General features: G+C 39.6%; 1 protein-coding gene across 1 annotated transcript in view; it reads left to right on the forward strand.

Annotated features, from left to right (window-relative positions):
• The first annotated feature begins 8087 nt into the window (after positions 1 to 8087).
• Positions 8088 to 20432, forward strand: part of SYK (spleen associated tyrosine kinase) — a 48555-nt gene continuing 36210 nt past the window's right edge. Inside the window, exon 1 of the mRNA XM_051777426.1 lies at positions 8088 to 8209. The gene's annotated coding sequence lies outside the window, so the exon portion shown is untranslated. The remainder of the gene's footprint in view (positions 8210 to 20432) is intronic.

The raw sequence follows: 20432 nt of genomic DNA on the forward strand, positions 1-20432 counted from the left end.
ATTTGAAAGGCTACAAGACAGAAGAATAATTGAATACAATCTAGGGCGATGGTGTCTTTAGAAAGACATTTATAGTGTCTTTCTAAAAACGTGGTGAAATTCAATTCCTGTTTTCCATGGTCCATGTCTTCCACCCTTGCAAAACCATCATTTAGAGGTCAGATGCAGACTTTGCTTTATCACCCTGGGTTCTACACTGTTGTATGACATGCAAGAGATGAATCAGGTCAGGGAACAAGCATCACCTCTCCAGGTACTTCAGTAAGACTCCAACACCCCAGACTGGATCTGAATCCTGCCTGGGTATTTGGAGCAGCAAGAAGTCTTTTGAACACATCTGCCTTCAAACTTTTTCTGTGGTGTAGCTGTCTCCAGTCTCAAAGTTTGGTTTTCCCAAAAACATACAGCATTCACAGAGAGACCTCCATGATTTGCACTTGAAAAAATGTTAAACACAGGAAACTGGTTTTCTGCTTTACACCCCGATAAAACCACCCCTAAAACCATCCAAGGCTAAGGAAATTCCCTGGTCCTTTTAAATAACTCCAAATTTCAAAATGTTTTCTTTTAGTTATTTATGCCTGCTACACCACACCTCCAGAAAAAAAAAAAAAAACAAACCAAAAAAACAATAAAGAAGAGTCTAACAACAAAAGATCAAGCCTTTGATACTTAGCATACAGCATTCCTTGGTTCTTTACCACTCACATGCTATTAGAAGTGTTGTGGTTGTGACACTTCTGAAAGGACATTGTTCATGTGTGGTTAACATTGCCAGACACAGTTAAGTGCTTCCCCTTCCACCCACAATGAGGAATACAGTGTCTGAGTAAGACCCCCCGCTGCTGGTCTGTAACTATTGTTTTTTTTCTTTTTGACTCAAGTAGGATGTCTACATATCAAAAATAATCTAGACAAATGTTCCCTATTCATATAAATTTTGTTCATTCAGCTTCTCTGTGCAGCTTCTTAAGAGTTTTGATTTTTTTTTTTGTCTTGAAACAACACATATTATAGGCATAAAGGATATTTTTGGCAGCACTTATTAAGAAGCCTACCAGACACAGAAAAGTCATTGCTGTATAACACCAATGTAAATAACATTAAAATTAAGGTAACTTCTGCTTTCTGTTTTCAAACTATGTGACTCCAAACAGTTTCAGTTCACAAGAAGATGCAAACGTTTTTATATGTACCACCAGGTCAACTTTGACAGAAATTTGGTTGAGATTGTTTTTCCCATGTTCACATTCAAAAGGGAAGACAAACGAAATCTTTCAGCTGTCCCATATCCATGATTCATTCTAAACATTTTTTTAACTGTAATAATGCAAAAAAATAAATGCAAAGTTTTGCATTCTGGAGCCTCATTTTTAATTTAAAATGGATGTTGCTCCTGAGCTACCCCCTAAAGCTCTAAAGGTTTTGTATGGTCATGTGATGCTTCCATTCTGCATAGACTACCTGGACCTTTTCTGTAGTGCAACAATGAGAAAAAAACCAAATAATCTATTATCACACTGATTTAATTCTTTCTGATGGCTTGCCACAATTCTAAAGGCAAGTGTGTTTTAAAAGCAATGTTTGAGTTCAAACTGATCTAGTCCAAGACAGAACATCAGAGACTGTTTAAAGACACTTAAAATACACGTATCTGTGTGTTTTTGTACACCTACAGAGAAAAACGTTGTTAGAGCACCAAGTGTTGTATCTTTCTTACCATATGGACTAAAGAGAAACCAGAAAGCCAGCCTAAAATTTCAGGATTAGTAAACTTCTGGTTTTTGGCAGAAACTCTGCCACCTTGACGACATGCATTACTATAGCTGTTAGAAGTACAGTTTCTTTCTGGTAAAATTTTATTGTATGCACAAAATCAGGTAACCAGTAACAGTATAAATGGCATATTTATTGGAATAGCCACACTTCTGCTGCTCCTATAAACTGGAAGGACTGTTAACATTCTTGCAATCCGAGGATTTCGAAATCAATTCTGTAACAGTTAAGACAATGATGTTCAAAGCATTTGGAACAGTTCAGATTTTTTTTTTTTAATACTTTATTGTAGTTTTTATTTGGAGGCAGTCTGTGGAAAAGTTAAGTCAGCGCTAAATCAAGCCCCAGAAAACAAAATACCACAGAAAACAGAATAAGTGCCACTTGTTCAACTTTAAGATATCCCTTGGATTATATCATCTTAGGTGTATTGCTTCAGCATGAAGATCCCAGATACCATGCAGCAGCAAACTGTACACGAGGACTCTGATATTAATTAAGTATTTATTCTGACTGTAAAGTCAGGAATGTGGGTTATATGGAAAGATAGTTAATATTTTAAATTGTAATTTTATAAAATTTTGTAGCCTGATCCATTGACAGTGAATCCTGAACTGGAGGTGCCCACACTGTTTGGCTGGAAGAATATTTACGACTGGGTTACAAGGTCAGCTCAGATCTGACAGAACTCGTTAGTTCAGGTGCAGTGATGCAGAAATGCTTCATAGCTCTTCCAGAGCTAGCACTAACCCAGAAATAGCACATCTGCTTTTTGTGCATCAGTCAGATACTGTGACAATTATAAACTGGCTTCACAAAAAGACATGTTGGGTGTCTCCACAGCCTGTTCTCACAAAGGGGAGTACTTCTTGCTATTTGGAACACTCTCTCTTCTTCCTCAGAAAGCAATGCAGGTCCTTTTTGGATTGTCAGCTCTGAGCACTATGGGTGACACCTAATTCATTTTCTGGAAGGGTTTAATACGTTAAATCATAAATGCAGAGATGCCAGGACAGCATTTAAGCAAATACAAAGTCCTCGACCCCAGTGCAAAGATGGAGGGACTGGGTCTGTAGGGAACAGCTGACAAATGTTACAAACAGAACAAAACCACGGCTGCATCCAAGCTGATTTTTGCAGTATCTGTCTCATGTCTGCTCACTGATCCTTGAGATTAGAAAAGGGCTCATTGACAAAGTCATGACATGAGAATTTAGGAGAAATACTATGGAAAAGTCCCATTACCTGGGTTTATACTGAAGTTGCTTCATTCTATTTCTAAGTATGTGTTTGTATAAAAATAATGCTATTGAATTAATTTGTACTATTTACAGGTTATACTATGTTTCAGTTGAAAATAAAAATGGCAATATTATTTTCCTATTTTCTTTTTCTGAATCTCTTAAGGACCTGAAGTTTTCATCTATTTGTCTCTATTTACTTATGTCCTTGATTCAACATAAATGTAGCGGCTTTTATTATCCATATGAATATATAATAGCCTTAGAATGAAATTATAGGTGTTTGAATGCCAGTGCATATGACCAGGAGGTCTGACAGCCATGTCTCACCCAATGCAGTTGCCCTTAACAGTATCTTTCCATCCAGTAGTGCTATGCTTTCATATTTCTTAAAAGGAATGCCTATGTACAGACACTAATCATTGTAGTATACAATAGGTGGAAAGGTGAATTACCCCATCTATTAACTGATCCTTCAACCAGGGAGAATCACAAATGGGACAGGATGAAGAAAATGTGCTCTCCATGCTCCAGCATGTCAGTACACAACCAATGATAAAAAAAAGGCTTGTGTTCATGGTATAGCTTCATGTCAACACAATAGACAGCTCTGACATAACAGCTTCCAATACTGTTCTTTTTTTGCTGATTGTGACAGTCTTAGATGGTTCTCAGAAGGCTACAGATCTTACAAACTGAAATACTTCTGGAAATGGTGTTGAAACAGAATCTTCTCCCATAGTTAGTCAATCTTCTGACAGTTAAAAGATAATTATGTATGCTCCCTCTTTTTATTTCCTTTTCCCCACCTTTATGCTGTTTTTTATCCAAAGCAGAGATTACCAATACCAATAAATTCTTCTTAAAGGTTTTGCTCAAGTCTTCCTAAAAAGCTATTTATCAGCTCCTCGTTGCCCAGTGCCTGATTATTTTCTGTGCTACAATTAAGTAATTATTTTAAAGAAAAATTTACTTTTAAAAAAGCCCTATTTTCTGTTGCATCATAACTTGCTATTGTATATGCTTATCCTTCTGTCAGCCATTGTTCTTAAACAATGCACCATTCTTTAATATCTGCTTAAAAAGACAAAACATTGCTATAAAAACAGAAGCTAGGACCAGTAACTAGGTATGGGCATATGGTACAGGAAGTCATGAAGACTGGACTGGTCCAAACCTACATCTTCATTTCAACATAACCATGTATTATTTAAAGCCATGTAAATTCAGAACACATCTTTTCTCAACTAATCCACAATTCTACTCTACACTGACCCACATAACATTTTAAATGTGGACATCACACCCACTCGTATCCTGATCTTTTATGCGTAGAAAGTACATCCTAAAACTCCTCTTAATCACTAGTGAGCAAAACTTTCAGCACTGGTATAACAGGCCTGTATAATAAGTGTGATGTTTTTCTTGGTTTAAGACAAAAACAGAGGGGAAAGGTGATAAATGTGGCTACAGCACACCAAAATATCATATGAAAACAGTTATATTTATATAGACATGAAATAAAAGAGTTATAATTACAATTACTGTGAACCAACAAAGATCCCGTCCAATACAAACCAATGTATGATTCTATGATTCTATGATTCTATGATTCCATGATTCTATGATATTTGCTTTTGTGTCACAACACTGCTTTCAGGCTATTGACTTTTGATTTTCTCTAAATGTTGCTTACTGCTGTTTTTCTAAAATGGAAACTCTGCTTTCATCAGAGTTTAACTAATTATTTAATTAAAATTATGAAGATAATAACTTCCAAATAGAATATATTTTTTTTCAGACCATGACTGAATTCAACGAACTGTGCACAGATTTTATATGTCTTAAGCAAAAGGAATCACTTCTGTATTCATTTTGTAGAGACAGTCTGTACAGTCCCATCTTATTGACACTGATTTCCTCTATCATAGAGACCCTTTGCTTTTAGCTGTAGGTATGGTCACATGTTAAGAATTTGGACCTCAGTCTGTCAGTGGCATTGTCTCTCTTGTTGCTATGTGTTTTAGAGAATCTGACATTCAACCAGACAACAAAGCATCAATTTAGCTTCAGCATTCCCTACTATGGAAATGGACATGGCATTTTAGAAAATTGTCAGCTTCAACCTGTAATTACCTTAAGAGGAGTCACAGTAGTACCCCCTGCGCTGGAGCAGAATTCCGCCAGTGCAAACAATGTCTGCAAATGTACATCTGCAAATTGCAGCACACCTGTAAGACAAAAACCAACCTAAAAATTCCCTCTGGAGAATGAAATAAAAATTAACCTCTCAGCATGGCAGTTTAGTCGGAGGAAGCTTTATTTCAACATACCTACTGGTATTTTGTGTTCCCTGTAATGATGAAAACAGGTACCAGGAAGGCAACAGAATAGAAGTTCAAAATTCCAAAGTCATGAATTTTGGAGCGGCTCAAATATGTAATTAGCTTTTATAAATTATACTAATCCTAGAATCCTAGGAAGGAAATTAGATTCAGGCGTATTCTTTTAAATCATTTAAGCAAACTATCATGCCTCCTGAAAACAGGAGTCTTTCAAACTGTATTGCAATAATGGAAGCGTTGAAAATCTCTCACATGCTCTGAAGAAGTATGAAGTATTACGAAGTTAAGTACTACATTGTATACCTAGTGGGAAACTATGTAAAAAAATATTAGTTTCTATTGTACATATTTATATTTGGTAGGAGATTCCACAAATTTACTGAATCTTTCCTGAAATTCCGGATTTACACTGATTAAATTTTGCCAGAAAAAAGGAGTTATTTTACTTTACCGATTACAGGCCTTATATAGAGTTGGTCACAAATCACAGGAAAGTTTTGGAATGATAATATATATCTTAAGATATGCTAATATGTAACATTACATGCAACACATTAAATAGCATAATTCATTGTTGTGAGAGCCTTACCAAAAATCAGTATAGCAGAACTCAGACATTGGTATTAAATCTCATGCGAAACAAAAGACAAAGTAAACTGGGGACAGCCTAAAAGCTGTTTACTTCCCTTACTGGTATTCCCCTCTCCTGCTGTTATAAGCTGACCCAGGTCAGCAGTCAAGAACCCACACAGCTCAGTTCTCTCTGCCCTGTAGGACCGAGTATAGAATAGGAAGATCAAAAGCAAGAATTTAATAGGTGAAGGGGGGAAAAACAAAACAAACAAAAAACCCCACCAAACAAACAAACAAACAAAAACCCAACCAAAAATCACAACCAAACCAAATGATGCAGAGTTGGTCACTCACCACCTCCCAAAAGCACAGTGATGACCAGAAAGTCATTGTGGCCACCTTGGAAGAAGCCCACATTTTTCCATCCTTCATCTTTCCCCAGTTTTGACTGTCAAACATGATATGGGCTATGCCTTTGGTCATTTGCAGGCAAATGTTCAAACTCTGTCCCTCCCAACTTCTTGTGCACCTCTGGGGACAGGGGCAGATTGAAAAATGGAGAAAACATCAACGCTGTGAAGCAGTGTACAGAAATAGACAAATTGTTAGTTTGCTATCAAACTAATAGACAAATTATTTGTTTGTTACTGTTTTAGCCAAAGCAAAGACATAGCACCATATTGGCTCCTGTGATGAAAGTTAATTCCTTCCCAGCCAGGTCCAGTAGAATTGTTTATGTATAACTTAAAGCTATGCAGTATTGATGATTTTTTTCCAGCAATTTGAGACTTCCCCTTAAAAAACAGATCATAGTTCAATAATGACTTTCCAAAAGCTATTTCCTGCAGATTATGCTCTGTTCACATTTGGATGTTGATAGAAGAAGAACAGTGCCATCAAAACAGGTCTGAGAATCAGGTTTTCTAAGTTATTATTTTTTTTTCTAATGTGGAGACAGTGCCAATAAGAACCACACTGCCACTACAGCAATTACCAAAAGTCTCACTGAAATGGACCAAAACCAGAGACCTTTCTAACTGGCATGAAATATGAGAGATTTGTACTTTGGGAGCTCTATTAGCCATAAAGTGGGTGTATGGTCCACTTTGCAATAAGGAAAGAGAGCCAGTGTTTTCACATAGAAAACAATGCCTGTATCCCACATCAGCGTTTACACCAACTTATTATGGGGAAGAAGGAAGTGGACTTTTCCTCCTGCAAGCACTGCCCATCACGGGACACCGTGCCATGTCATGCATCACAGTCACAGTTGAAGGAGACCTGCCCACTCAGGCCTCAGCCAAGGCCCATCATGCCACTCATCAGTCCTGTATGAGCCACATCAGGATCAATCTGTCCTTGGGCAGTCCCTGGCAAAGGATAATGGCCCCTTTAGGCTGCGTGGTCTCATCTGCCACAGAAATTAATTCCCTGTCACACAGGGTGCTGAGGAAGCCTTGAAGAGGGATTTTCCTTCAACTCTGTCTGGGTACACTGGAGTCTCCACACCCGGAGTTGATCGAAATATGGCATGTTTTTTTGTGTGAAATATAACAGGAGGGAAGATACTGTGCTATGGTAGGCCCCTGTGTTGCTCCAGAAGAAAACTCTCTAAAAATCTTTTTCTCACCAAAGTACCGAAAGACACAGAACTTCAGTATTCCAGAATTCGCCAATTCCCAGTCGGTGTGTGCACCAACATGCACCCACTCGCTTCTCCCTGCTGAGAAGCCCGCATCTCACACACTTCGATCCTCGACTCCCAGCGTGGTGCTGAGCAGCGGCATGTCCATCTTCCAAGGCCAGATGCCGGCGGGGCAGGAACCCAAACCGCAGGGTACCAGGGAGAGCCGGCCCGGCGGGGTCCCAAGGACAGCTCCGTCACACGGCGCCGAGGGCACTCCCGTCACGGGGTCCCGAGGAGCCCGTGCCGCGGGGTCCGGACGGGACCGACGGCTCCTCACCCCCGGCAGAAGCGACGCCGACGGGTCCGGGGGTGCAGCCGCCCGTGCCCGGGCTCCCTCTCGGCGGGGCCGCCGCCCGAAAGAGGGGTCCGGGGGGGCGCGAAGGAGGAGGCAGCGCTCGTCCACACCCCGCTGAGGAAGTGGCCGCGGCTGCAAAAAAACGAGGAAGCGGCGGATCCGGCGGCGCGGAGAGAGGATCCATCGGCGCTCCCTCCGAGGCTCGGCGCGGCAGAGCCGCCCTGCCAGCGCTGCATCCCTGCCGGCCGGGGGAGGAGGCGGCGGAGCGGGGCCGAGCGACCCGCGGGCAGCGGTGAGTAGCGGCCCGGCCGCCAGCACGGAGAGCCGGCTGGCCCGGCCACACCGCCCTGCCCTGCTCCGGCCCCCGGAGCCGCGCCGGGCTGGGGAGCGGGCCGGGCCGGGCGGTGGGAGCGGGCGGCGCGGCTGCCGCATCCCGCGGGGTTCGGGGGGTCGGGAAGCGCGATGAGAAACCGGCACAAACGGGAGCCGGAGCGCTCGGCAGCGGGCGGGAGGGAGGGATGGAGAAGGAAGCGCTCCGGGACGCGGGAGCGGGGGCATCCGTGCCGGGGAAGGGAGCGGGCGGCTGGAAAACGCACCACCACCAGCCCGAAACCTTCCTGTGCTTCCAGCGGTTCGGGAAAATAAACGCGGCCAGAAATTTAAATCTAAAATTTAGGCGCAAAAAAAAAAAAAAAAGAAAAAAAAAAAAGAAAAAAAAAAAAGAAAAATTGGTTTTGCTGTGTCTCGGTACGTTATTGTGGCGGCAGGTTTTAAACAAAGACAAGTGTACACAAACATAGGGCTTGTGTCTAAATGGTGTATAACCTGTCAAAGCTTTGGTGCCTGACAAAATGTCTTTAAAGATGCGGGTTTTTTTCTTATGAAACTTCCCTATTCTGTTTCCCAGAAAACAACTGTAGTTAATGTTTTACTAGAAGTGCTAAAAGTAGTTGATTCTGGAAGTAATTTCTCTTTGTGTTATGTGTTCTGCCAGCATTATTCAGTTATCTTTGTTAGCACTGTATTACATAAAACTTTATGTTGTAGTTGTTCAGATGAGTTTCGAGTGATGTTATTTCGGACAAAGATAATACTTTTGTTAAGTGAATCCAGTAGAAGAGTGGCAAGTGGACTCCCAGTCTGATCAGGTTACATGATAAAGCAATTATTGAAAACAGTTTCAAAACGAAATTATTCTTCTTAAGGGCATTAATATCTTCTAAATTTTTTTATGTTCTTTTCTGTTAGGTTTCTTTCATGCTCTTTTTGTCCACAGAATCTTAGATCTCCTGAGCCCTTGGGTTGAATCCACAGAATAATCCATGGGAAAAAGCATCCAGTATAGAACTACTATCAGCATATGTAATTTTGCAGGCTTGGAGGCCATAAACAGTAGAAGTGTAGGGTAAATTAAGGCAGTCCACTTAGAGGAACTGTGACTTCTTTTTTTTTTCTTCATCTCTCAGTTCAGCATTGAGCGATAGACAAATAAGGAAGTTTGAATGCTGTTTATATTGTGACAGTTATCCTGTGGAGGAGAAAGATTATAGTTATATATATATGTATATTTGAACTAAAAGGTTTGAAATCAGTTGTGATGCTTAAAAATGGCTGAAATAGATAAAAGTATATAATTAAAAGTTTCACATTCGCTTGAGATAACTGTGAAATATCAAGAGAAATAGAGTTGACATGTTCTGGTTTTACTTCTGTTAAAAAATACTAACATTTTGTCACAGCAAAGGTGAACTGTGCAGCTTTCCGTTTTGCACAGTGTTGCAATTATGATAAAAGAGAAGAATTAAATCCACAGTCACAGGAAGACAAACACTGAAATTTATTTTCAGAAGTAGCTAGAAGTTTATGTTGAGCACAAAATAACAAATTGGAAGACTGATGGTGAAATTATAAACTGGTCTTAAGCACCTTTAAAGATACCAATGACCAAAAAAAAAAAAAAAAGGAGAATCATTTCATTAGTCTCCTATCCTTTCTTTGGTATCCGTTGTACCAGAGGCACTGGAATTGGGAGAAATCACTTCTGAAATGTATGTTGTGTTCAGAACCATAAGTTTTTTGAGTTTTTTTTTTTCCTTTTTAATCCTTTTTCAATATACAGTATTTAGCAGAAAACAATGAGTCTGTTGTTGTTGCTGTTTTGAATACTGTGACTATAAGAGATTTGCATCTGAATTCATTGAAGATTCTAGGTAGTGTCATCCTTTTCCCAGTTTTATAGACTTTGGGATAAGAGCCTCAAGATTTGTTGTGCACAGATTGTGCCAGAATCTGCTTTCAGTTGCATGTGTTTCGCTCCAGAACAGCACAGCTGAAAAGGGGAACTTGTCTAGGTTTATATCATAATTACAAGGAATACAAGACTTATCTTTAAATGTGAGTAATACTCACAGAAAAATCATTCCAATGAGCTGTTTAAAACTACTTCTTTTTTACTTAAATGTACAAACATGCTTGAGTGAGTTGCTCAGATGGGACAGGAGTACTCGTACCATTCAAGGAATCTGCTAAATAGCTGAAGAGGCACTTGAAGGTGTTTGTGAGTGTCAGTAGTAAGGTTCAGTCATAAGAATAAAAATTTCTCACCTTGCAAGGATTTACGCGTTCAGGTTCTTAATGTTTAATTTAATTAAAAATAAAAATGTATTTTATTATAGAGAAACAATTTTGTAATCCACTTTAACAGTAGTTTTGTTTGCATTTGATGAAAGAAGAAAATCTTGGGGGAGGAGGAGAAAGCAGATCACTTTATGTCTCAGCTGGAACTTCTGGAAACACTTTTACAGAAAAACATTCTTAATGTCTGCACCACTTTTACCAACAAGCATTATTAATTTCTGCAGTTGGATTTAAGCATTTTGACCACTCTTACGAGAAAAAGAAGCCTTGGGCTTTGCAACATCCTTCCCTATTCTTTTATGTAGTAGAGCATAGTACAATACACAGTTATAGATATTTATCTGAGCCATAGTGAAAAAAAAAATTGATCACAAAGTTCTTGGTTTGTATTTGCATTTTTCTCCTTTCATTTAAGGTTCCAGCAGCAAGGTTACATTGTTAATATTGTCTAGCTTTTAATTTCATGACACAGGGTAATGTGTAGGCATACAAGTAAGTAGAAGAAAACCTTTTGCCACTGACTTCTGCCTTGCATGTTGGGGTCATGGGAAAACGTCACCACTTTAAGTGCAAGAAGTGTGAAGGAGCCTATATGCTCCTGCACTAAAAAGAAAAAATTCCAGGATTTGCTGTAGGAAAGGACAGTTGATAAATATACATTGTGTTTGACACAAAAATATCACCTGCCTCGAAGAAATAAAATACAATTTAGTAGTTTTTCTTTACGTTCCAAAGTTAAAATTAGATTGTAACTTCCTGTACCTGCACATACAATGATTATTAAGTGGCCACTTCTTTAAAAGCAGCTCTTCTAAAAATGAAAGAAAAGGTAAAAATATTTTTGAGACTTATGAGGATCCTAATGTTCTAAAGAAACTTCAGCATACCCATATTTGGACCAGTGTTATTTAATATCTTCATTAATGACATATATGAAGAGATTGAGTGCACCCTCAGCAAATTTGCAGAGGACAGCAAGCTGAGTCATGCAGTTGAGTTGACACTCAACTCAACTTACACCCTGAAGGATGGGATGCCATCCAGGGGGACCTGGACAAACTCGGAAGTGGGTCCATGGGAATTTCATTAGGCTCAACAAGATCCAGTACAAGGTGCTGCACCTGGGTCAGGGCAAACCCTGGTATCAGCACAGACTAGGAGATAAAGGGATTGAGAGCAGCCCTGCTGAGAGGGACCTGAGGATGCTGGTGGGTGAGAGGCTGGACATGACCCAGCCCAGAAAGCCAGTTGTGTCCTGGGCTGCATCCAAAGCAGTGTGGCCAGTGGGGTGAGGAGGGGATTCTGCCCCTCTGCTCTGGGACATCCCAGCTGGAGCACTGCATCCAGCTTGGGGGTGCTCAGCACAGAAAGGACTTAGACCTGTTTGAGTGAGTCCAGAAGGGGGCCACTAGGTTGATTAAAGGGATGGAGCACCTCTCCTGCGAGGAGAGGCTGAGAGAATTGGTTTTGTTCAGCCTGGAAAAGAGAAGGCTTCACAATGACCTAAATGCTGCCTTCCAGTACCTGAAGGCAACCTACACGAAAAAGGGAGAGACATTTTACAAGGGCAAAGTGACAGGGCAAGGTGCAATGGCTTAAAACTGAAAGGGAGTAGGTTTAGATTGGATATTAGGAAGAAATTCTTTGCTGTGAGGATGGTAAGGCACTGGAACAGGTTGCCCAAAGAAGTTGTGGATGCCCCATTCCTGGAAGTGTTCCAGGCCAGGCTGGATGAATCTCTGGGCAAACCAGTCTAGTGAAAGGTGTCCCTGTCCACAGATGTAAATGATCTTTAAGGTCCCCTCCAATCCAAGCCACGCTATGGTTCTGTGATAAGCGGAGTGCCCTGAACCTTCTGTTTATAACAGGTACCAGAGCAACTAAAGGAAAATTAACATGTGTTAGAATCTAAATACCAGGGTACAGGAGTATGATACAAATAGTTTGTCCAGTTTCACTATGACTCAGTGTGCAATAAACTGAGGTTGCATTGTATTGGTTGACCAGCTAGGACTACCCTGTCATTCCTCCAGCTTTGTCCTAGTTTGCTTTGGGATGGCATTCCTCCAAACAGGTATGGATTGCCAGGTGTCCTGAATGGACAAAATGTCTGGCAATATCTCCAACAACTGTTCTTCTTTTCAAAATGTAAAGAGGCAGCAGAAGGAATCTTTCAGCACTGACACTGAGCAGGGGTAAGATGTGAGGTGCTAAAAGCTTTGGTAAGGAAGCAGGACTTTAGGCACTGTAGTATGTAGGTCCAGACATGTAAAACCCTGAGGCAATGCCTAGGTCAGGGGTGAAGTTGAAATTGGTGGGAAACACAATTGTAACTGGGGATAACTAGAGAAAACACATTCAGGAAGTGTTAAGGTAGGATATGTATCAAGAAAACAGAGACACAGTCACTTAAATATTTTAACATCATAAATCCTTGTCTTAAACAACAGATTCAGTAAAATGAGTAAGGAATCACCATTAAGTACATCAGCCACAACCTCTTGGATAGTCTTCCTCTTACTTTTTCCTCTCATTGGGTGAAATAATGAAGTAGGTGAGGGGAAAAAAAGAAAAGAAGAACAAACCAACCAAAGAGGAGAAACCCACAAAACTTTCAAGACCACAGCGTCTAGAACATAAAGAAGCCAAGATACTGTCTTTTAGCTAAAGCCACTCTGACTGAGAGCATCCGTGGGATGCTAGATCTAAAATTGTGCTGCTGCTGTACACAGAGTGGGTCATTCTGCTTAAAAAAATTCCGGTGTCAATATCAAAATTGACTCAGTTTTAAACAATGTCTACATATTTCTTACAAACTAGATTTCTTGATTTATTTTTTTTTTGTACAGTTGCCTGAAAAATTAATTTATTAGTCTATATTCAAAAACTGAGGTTAGAAATCTGCTATAATCTTCCCCCCCCCTTAAATTCTTGTAAAATACATTAGAGATAAACTTAAACTGAAAAAAAAAATCTTTTCATCCTTTGTTTTTTTTGAAAGACTATAGAAAAGGAAGCTGTTGTGTACTTAGTACCCTGAAGTGTACTAAGCAGTTGCTTATGGATAAGTTCCTACTCTGGGAAACTCAGACCAAATCTGATAACTTGAATCAAGAAGTTCATTCTATGAAAATAAAAGAAAAATTAAACTAAATTTTATCAAGGTGAAAATCTTCAATGTCATAGAATAATAGAATTACAGAAAGGTTTGGTTTGAAAGGGACCTTAAAGATCACCTAGTTTCAGCCACCCTGCCATGGACAGGGACACCTTCCACTAGATCAAGTTGCTGAGTATCTGAAAAATGGGGAATGTTAAGTAAAGGAAGCAACGTTAATATGATCATCTTTGACATAAAGTGTTAGATTTTACTGCTGTATTACAAAGAACACATATGAATTCCACAGTGTTTTGCTCAAAATTTAGTAAAGTAAGCAGGATGTTTAAATAAGGATTATTTCTGCAAATCACACAATGGTATTTGAAGGAGTAGAGCATCTTGCAACTCTCTGAGAATGATCATTTATTGAAAATAATTATCAAGAGTTAGAGCACTACTCTGAATAGTTCTGGTCATGCACGCAGTAGGACACCCCAGAACTGAAGTGGTCATCTAGGGAGGCTTTGAGTAACCATTCTGCCCTCATGTTATCATGTGCAGTTGGTAAGGAATCTCATGCTGCCTCGAGTGACAACTGCGTGACAATCTTCATCCAGTGGATGCATCAAAGATCTGGCCTGCAAGTATTTCTATGCACAGAAGTACACAGGGAAAAAAAAATCCACTAAGGCATGAGTGAACTCAAAACTACTGGAACACGCTTTCTGCCAAGGGTGCAGAGCTGTGTTCACTTGGAAGCAGTGGTGTGTTGAGGGAATGATGTCACTAAGTGTGAAATCCATTTGACTCCGACTGTCAAGGGACACATTTCATCAAATGAAGGCAGCTTTTGCCCATCCTGATGTAGCAGCTGTCCATAGCTACAGTCACCAATGGACCATTTAGCAACGTAATTGTTGATGCTGTGCAGAGCACAGCACACCATGAGAAAAGAAGCCTGGCCATGAGCTATTTTGTTCCAGCCTGGCAGTTTGTCATGCAAGAGATAGGGAAATACTGCCTATTGGCCCAGAACACACCCAGGCCAGGTGCATCCTCTCCCTGCCCAGAGTGATAAACAGGCCCTGTCGAGGGCGTTTAATTGGTCCAGGTGTTGCAAATGGGCTGACTCTCTGGGAGGGGAGGAGACAAGAAGGCTTGTGCCTCTCTCTCTCTGTCTAGCATTTCTGGACCATTCTATGTTTTACATGAGGGATGGGGTTAGGTTGGATTTAATCCAAGTTGGTTGTTTGCTGGCTAAAATGGGTTCCTGCACACTAAGAGGCTGTTTGATCCACTCTTTATACCAATAAGAAGTAAGTTTTATCTGTGCTGCTTATTCTGAGGATAAAGGTTGGTATGGGGAGAGATGCAGACTTGGTCTTTTCTGGATGGCTGATTGACTGATGCACTAATTGGTGTGAGGGGTTTTTTCTTGCTATGCAGTCTGTCTTTTTTGATGTGTGTGTCCTCACAAAAGCTAGTCAGGAAGAGCTGGTGCCCTTGCTGGAGGATACTATTTTTGGAGAGAAGCATTCCTTTGATCTGTCTCCTAATTAAAAAGTTGTTAAATTAAAAGTTCTTTACCGTGAGGGTGATGAGGCACTGGAATAGGTTACCCAGAGAGGTTGTGGATGCCCCATCCCTGGAAGTGTTCGAGGCCAGGCTGGATGGGACATTGAACAACCTAATCTAGTGGGAGGTATCCCTACCCATGGCAGGGGGGTTGGAACTAGATGATTTTTAAGGTCCCTTCCAACTCAAGACATTCTATGGTTCTATAATTCTAATTATTACATAGATTTTAAAAAACTGGTCCTTAATATTGGCAGTCAGACTGTGTGAGCTAACATCGCATCTTCCTTTCAAAAAATAAAATTACTTGCCCATTCTTCCATAACTCTGGGGGTGTGAATTCTTTCTGAATGTAATTGACAGCAGGAGATGAGCTATTTGTGCTTAGAGTGCCTCTGTAGCAGAAAATTACCCTGGCTAAAGGCTTCTAGCAGGAATTTTTCAAAGAATAATGTAACACAGCAAGGTTTTCATAGAGTAGAGAGGGGCACTGGGAAGGCTTGATTAGTTTTGTAGAAACTTTCCTATTCTAAGAGTATGAAAAGCAAGTTATTTTTGTTCTTGCTATTTCTCTGCTTTATATATAAAGCAGGACACTGAAGACTGTTTCAGGTCACAAAATAGTTGAAAGAGGAACCTGCCTAATTTTGCTGCTCTGACTCACAGTGAGCCCAGTCCACTGAGGCATCTCTTCAGCAAAGGCTTTAGTGATCTCAGACAAATGAATGAAATATAGTTGTGTTGTTTGCTTAATAATAAGCCATGGCTAATATGCATGGCTGAGCAACTGAGACCATTGCCCACATCTGTAGCTCCTGACTAGGAACCAAGTGGAGACAGGCAGAACTGCACAAAGAAGTGAAGCCCATACCCTTATGATAGCTTTGGAAATGTCAGCCTGCAACAATTAAAAAACTAGTTTAAAAAAAAAATTAAATGAGGATACTGGAGCCTAAAATTAAACTTATCCTTTAGGTCTGGCCACTAGCAAAACCAGAGTGGTGTTTATCCTGAATTTTGAATGACACACATGGCATTTTGCTTTAGTCCTGTGATGGCTATCAAATTTAGAGACTGCTGTAATAATGTTGAATTTCTGCTGTGATTTTGGTTTTGTGTTTTGTTTTTTTTTTTGGATGGAGCTTTTCTTTCACCTTTTGTTTCATGTAGCAACTTCCTTCTAGAACTGATAATGCTTTATTTCTCAGGGAGGCCTTGTTTATCAAGGATTTTGCTAAAAATGTCACAAGGATTGCAAAAGAAATGTATGGATTGTACATCCATCCACACTTAGAGCCTGATCCTTCTTAATGAAGCCAGTCTTTCTCAGTTCTCATGGTAATAAAAATTCACAGTATCACCAGCTCTGTGCTTGGGGCTGCACTTTTCTGGTTTTTGTGTGTGTGTGTTTGGAAATGGGGCAGATATTCCAGGTTTTGCCTTCCTGGAAAAAGTATTTTGATTCAACAATGCTGTTGGTGTAACATTCTGGTAGATCTCCTTTGTCTGGCAACATCTTTGTGAGTTGTGAAAGCAGTGAACCTTGAAAGACGATTTTGGAGTAATTCGTGGCAGGGCAAAATTTAGTGATAGTTAGATGTGTCTTGGTTTTACTGTGCTATCCTATCCATAACAGTTTTGTCATAGATGACCCTGTAAAAATGAAAATATATTCCACCTGTAAACATGCAATGCTGTCATACTTAATGTCACTGCAACTGTGAACCTGAAAATATCCAGGCCATTGGGGAGACAGTTCTATCCCTTTTTAGTGAACCTCCTTTCAAGTAAGCTGGTTTTTTTGTTGTTTGTTTGTTTGTTTTTCTCTTCACGTGTGTTCACTGACTTTATAAGTTCATTTCACAGCTCCCTATGTGCAGCCAACGTAGCCTCTGTGGCACGTAAAAGAGTTTTACTTTTTACCATAATTCTGGAAAGGAAATAAGTTTGAAACAAAACCAGAAAGGAAATATATATATATATATATATATATACTTTTTGGCCAACATTGGGAAGAAACAGTTATCCCTGCACTCTCTTTTGGTCACTACAGAGCCACAGCTGTCTGTGCCCAAAGAAGTTTGTTCACATCTTGTCACAGCAGGAAAATGAGAGACTAGAGAAGTGTCTGCCTGCAATATCTTGAATGTTTTCCTTCAGATTCCAGCTCATCCCTAATGGTTCCATTGCTTACATGGTGGTTTTATAGGGACTGATCACAGTTGAGTACTTTGTCCAAAAGGGAGCAGGTTTCCATAGAGATGATGGCACCTGTTTGTAGGCTGAAATGCTTGCTTTGACAAGAGGCATCTTTAGCCAATGTTTGTATCTGTGACAGTTGTAAGAGTTGAAACAGAGGCAAGGGAAAAACTAACAGGCCATGATGAGGATGTAGAAGGAAGTATTGATATTTTTGTATAAATGGTTTTGGGTTTTCTTTTTCTAAAGGAAAAAAAAAAGTAGATTTTTCAGATTTTTGTTTGGTTTGTTGTTGTCTGGTTTTTGTGCTGTTTTTAATATGTGTGAAAATCACAGGGTTTGTACTTCCAGGGAAGGAATTATTGCAATCCATAAACACCTGGCTTTTCCCCCCACACACAGTTTTTTGATAGCTTACTGAGCTTTTCAAAAGATCAAAGATGAAAAACCTTATTAGAGGAAAATTATGACACACAGAAAGATTACCAAAGACATGAGAGTCCTAAGAGAGAGGTTCTGTGAGAGAGACAATAGATTCCTAGCATCAGTGAGGAATGGTTTTTAGTTATTAATGCTCCTCCATGAGATCTGTACAGAAGTTTATGTAGAAAACCCCCGAATAGAACATGAATGTTATGGTGCTTTTTCTAAGCATCTGTTTGCCTTATAATAGGGCAGTAATTGTGTTGACAAGTCAAGTAGTATTTCCTCAGGAAATATTTCAATAGCTAGAGTGCCTGGAGTAGTCTGATGATATCAGAATGTCAGATGCAATTTAGAGTAAATGAGGGCATTTCTGGCATACTTCAGTTGAGTAGAAAATATCTATCTATCTATCTGTCCTCAGTATAGATTAAAATTACTCCAGAAAGTAAATTCAAGGGAAAATATTTCTAAAATCACAGGGGTTTTAAGCTAATGATAATTTTAGTTGTGTTCACGATATTTTTTTTCAATTCCTCTTATGAATGACTCTTTGACACGGGGGGGAGATAAACGGTGTTTTCCCCAAACCTACTAGGTGAAATAGCAATGCCACCTGTCTAACTGGCTTTTTTTTGTTTTTTTTGTTCTGATGTGGCCAAAATTTACACGAACAAGGGCAAACACCATTTTCTCTTGAGCTGAGAAAGGTGCTAACGAGGCCACTAAAACGAACCTCCCACAGACTGGACAATCCCAATGGTCTGGTAATAACTGATGGTGTTATTAAACCCAGTTTGTGAACTCCCCAGCAGAAAAGCCTTCTAGGCCCAAAGCTACCACATTCCCCATTTTTTCCCAGACAGACTTTAATGAATCTACAATTCGGATAAAGAATACATCTTAGTGTTTAAAAACCCTACCAGAAACACTGTGGTTATCCTTAAAGCATTGCAATAAATCAGAAATATCTCAAAGAAAGAAAATACTTCTGAAACTAGACACCCAAGTGTCTATGGAAACTTTACACCCAAGACTGCTTTGTCTGATAAAAGTGCTAAGGAAAGAGGCCAGTGTTGAAGAAAGAATAAAAGTGAAATTTGCTAAAAAATAACACATCCTCTGTGTATCTGACAGCATTGGCCAGGAGCACACATGGAGCCACAGAAAAGCCTTTGGAGATAAAATAAGACATATTTTTAGGGTCTGAAGTAAGGTAAAAAACAGTGCAGCATAGCTTATATCATCAGTAAAAGGATGCAGAGTTCAGAGAGGAGTGTTTGATTGTACGAGGAAAACTTCTCATGGAGAAGTTGGAGAAAACACATGGAAAAGGAGGCCCAAGCACATGAGTGGTGGGAATCTTGCTTCAGGCTGTGAACTGGTCAGAGACACCGTAGGTGCAGAATGAGACACACTGCCCTAAAAATCAGCACCCAGCAAGGGCACTGCCCTGAAGAAGGTCAGCAAACTTAAAGAAATAAGTTGGTGATCCCATGTATGTCAATTTTCCCTTTTAGACAGTACTACGCCACGTCCCCTTCAGTGTGATGGGTGGGACATGGTTTGGAAATGTCTACACAAGTTGCAAAAATCACCAGTGTTACAAGCTGAATTACATAGGATTTCAGATTTCTTCAGTGGGTCAGAAAATTCACTCTAGTGTCCTGATCAAACTCCAATTAGTTTGAATTACTTGAGAAAATTATATTCTGCTTCATTTCCTTCCATAATTGCTATTTACTGTATTCTTCCTTTATTCCTGCGTAATTCTCTCATAAAAAGTCCTCTCCTGAGATCTGGATAGAGATTAAATATTCATGTTTATGCAGAAAGGTAAAGAAGACATTTAAAAGTAATCTGATGAATCAAATTAAGGCCACAATTCAGCTGCCTATACACAGTGGAAAGTGATTTTAAAGGTGAAAAAATGAGAATAGAACAATAATTTAAATCCATTTTATTTGTTAAAATACTATAAAAATGTAAACTCTTTAACAGTGAGGCAATAGCAGTGGGTTTTTTTATACTTTATGTCAGGGTTTACATTAGTTTTGAGTATACCATTAAGATTCTACTTAAATCCTGAAAGAACCAAAATATTTAATATAGTGCATGAAGTCACCATTCAATGTTTGTTTCTAATTCCATGCATGCTGAATTCCTTTCAGCTTTCAAGTGTGTTACATAAGCTGAAAATGTAGAGAAGAATCTTAGAACAAAAACGTGTAGTGTTTTTCTCAGAGGCATACATCTTGATTCCAGGAATCCCAATTAAATAGAAACTTTAGAAAAAATGCATATTCACAATGTTCTGTTATTACTGATGTTTTTCTGTGTGTGACTAGGGAACTGTTGAAGTTATATTGGTGCTTAAAATACCACCCTGTCCTAGAAGAGATTGTTTCAGGACACATATTTTCATCATTCTGCACTGTCTAGTGAGCCTTATGCATCCTTATGCATGCAAAAGATACTTGCTCTAAACTTTACCTTCATAATTCCTCACAGAATACTACTTTGAAAAACAAGGAAACATAAAAAAATAATTCTGTTCAAATGAGGAAGTTGTTTGTAACAC

The sequence above is a fragment of the Manacus candei genome, unplaced genomic scaffold (genome assembly GCF_025592945.1).
Source record: "Manacus candei isolate 608988 ecotype Guabito, Panama unplaced genomic scaffold, ASM2559294v1 h1tg000010l, whole genome shotgun sequence".
Classification (NCBI taxonomy): domain Eukaryota; kingdom Metazoa; phylum Chordata; class Aves; order Passeriformes; family Pipridae; genus Manacus; species Manacus candei.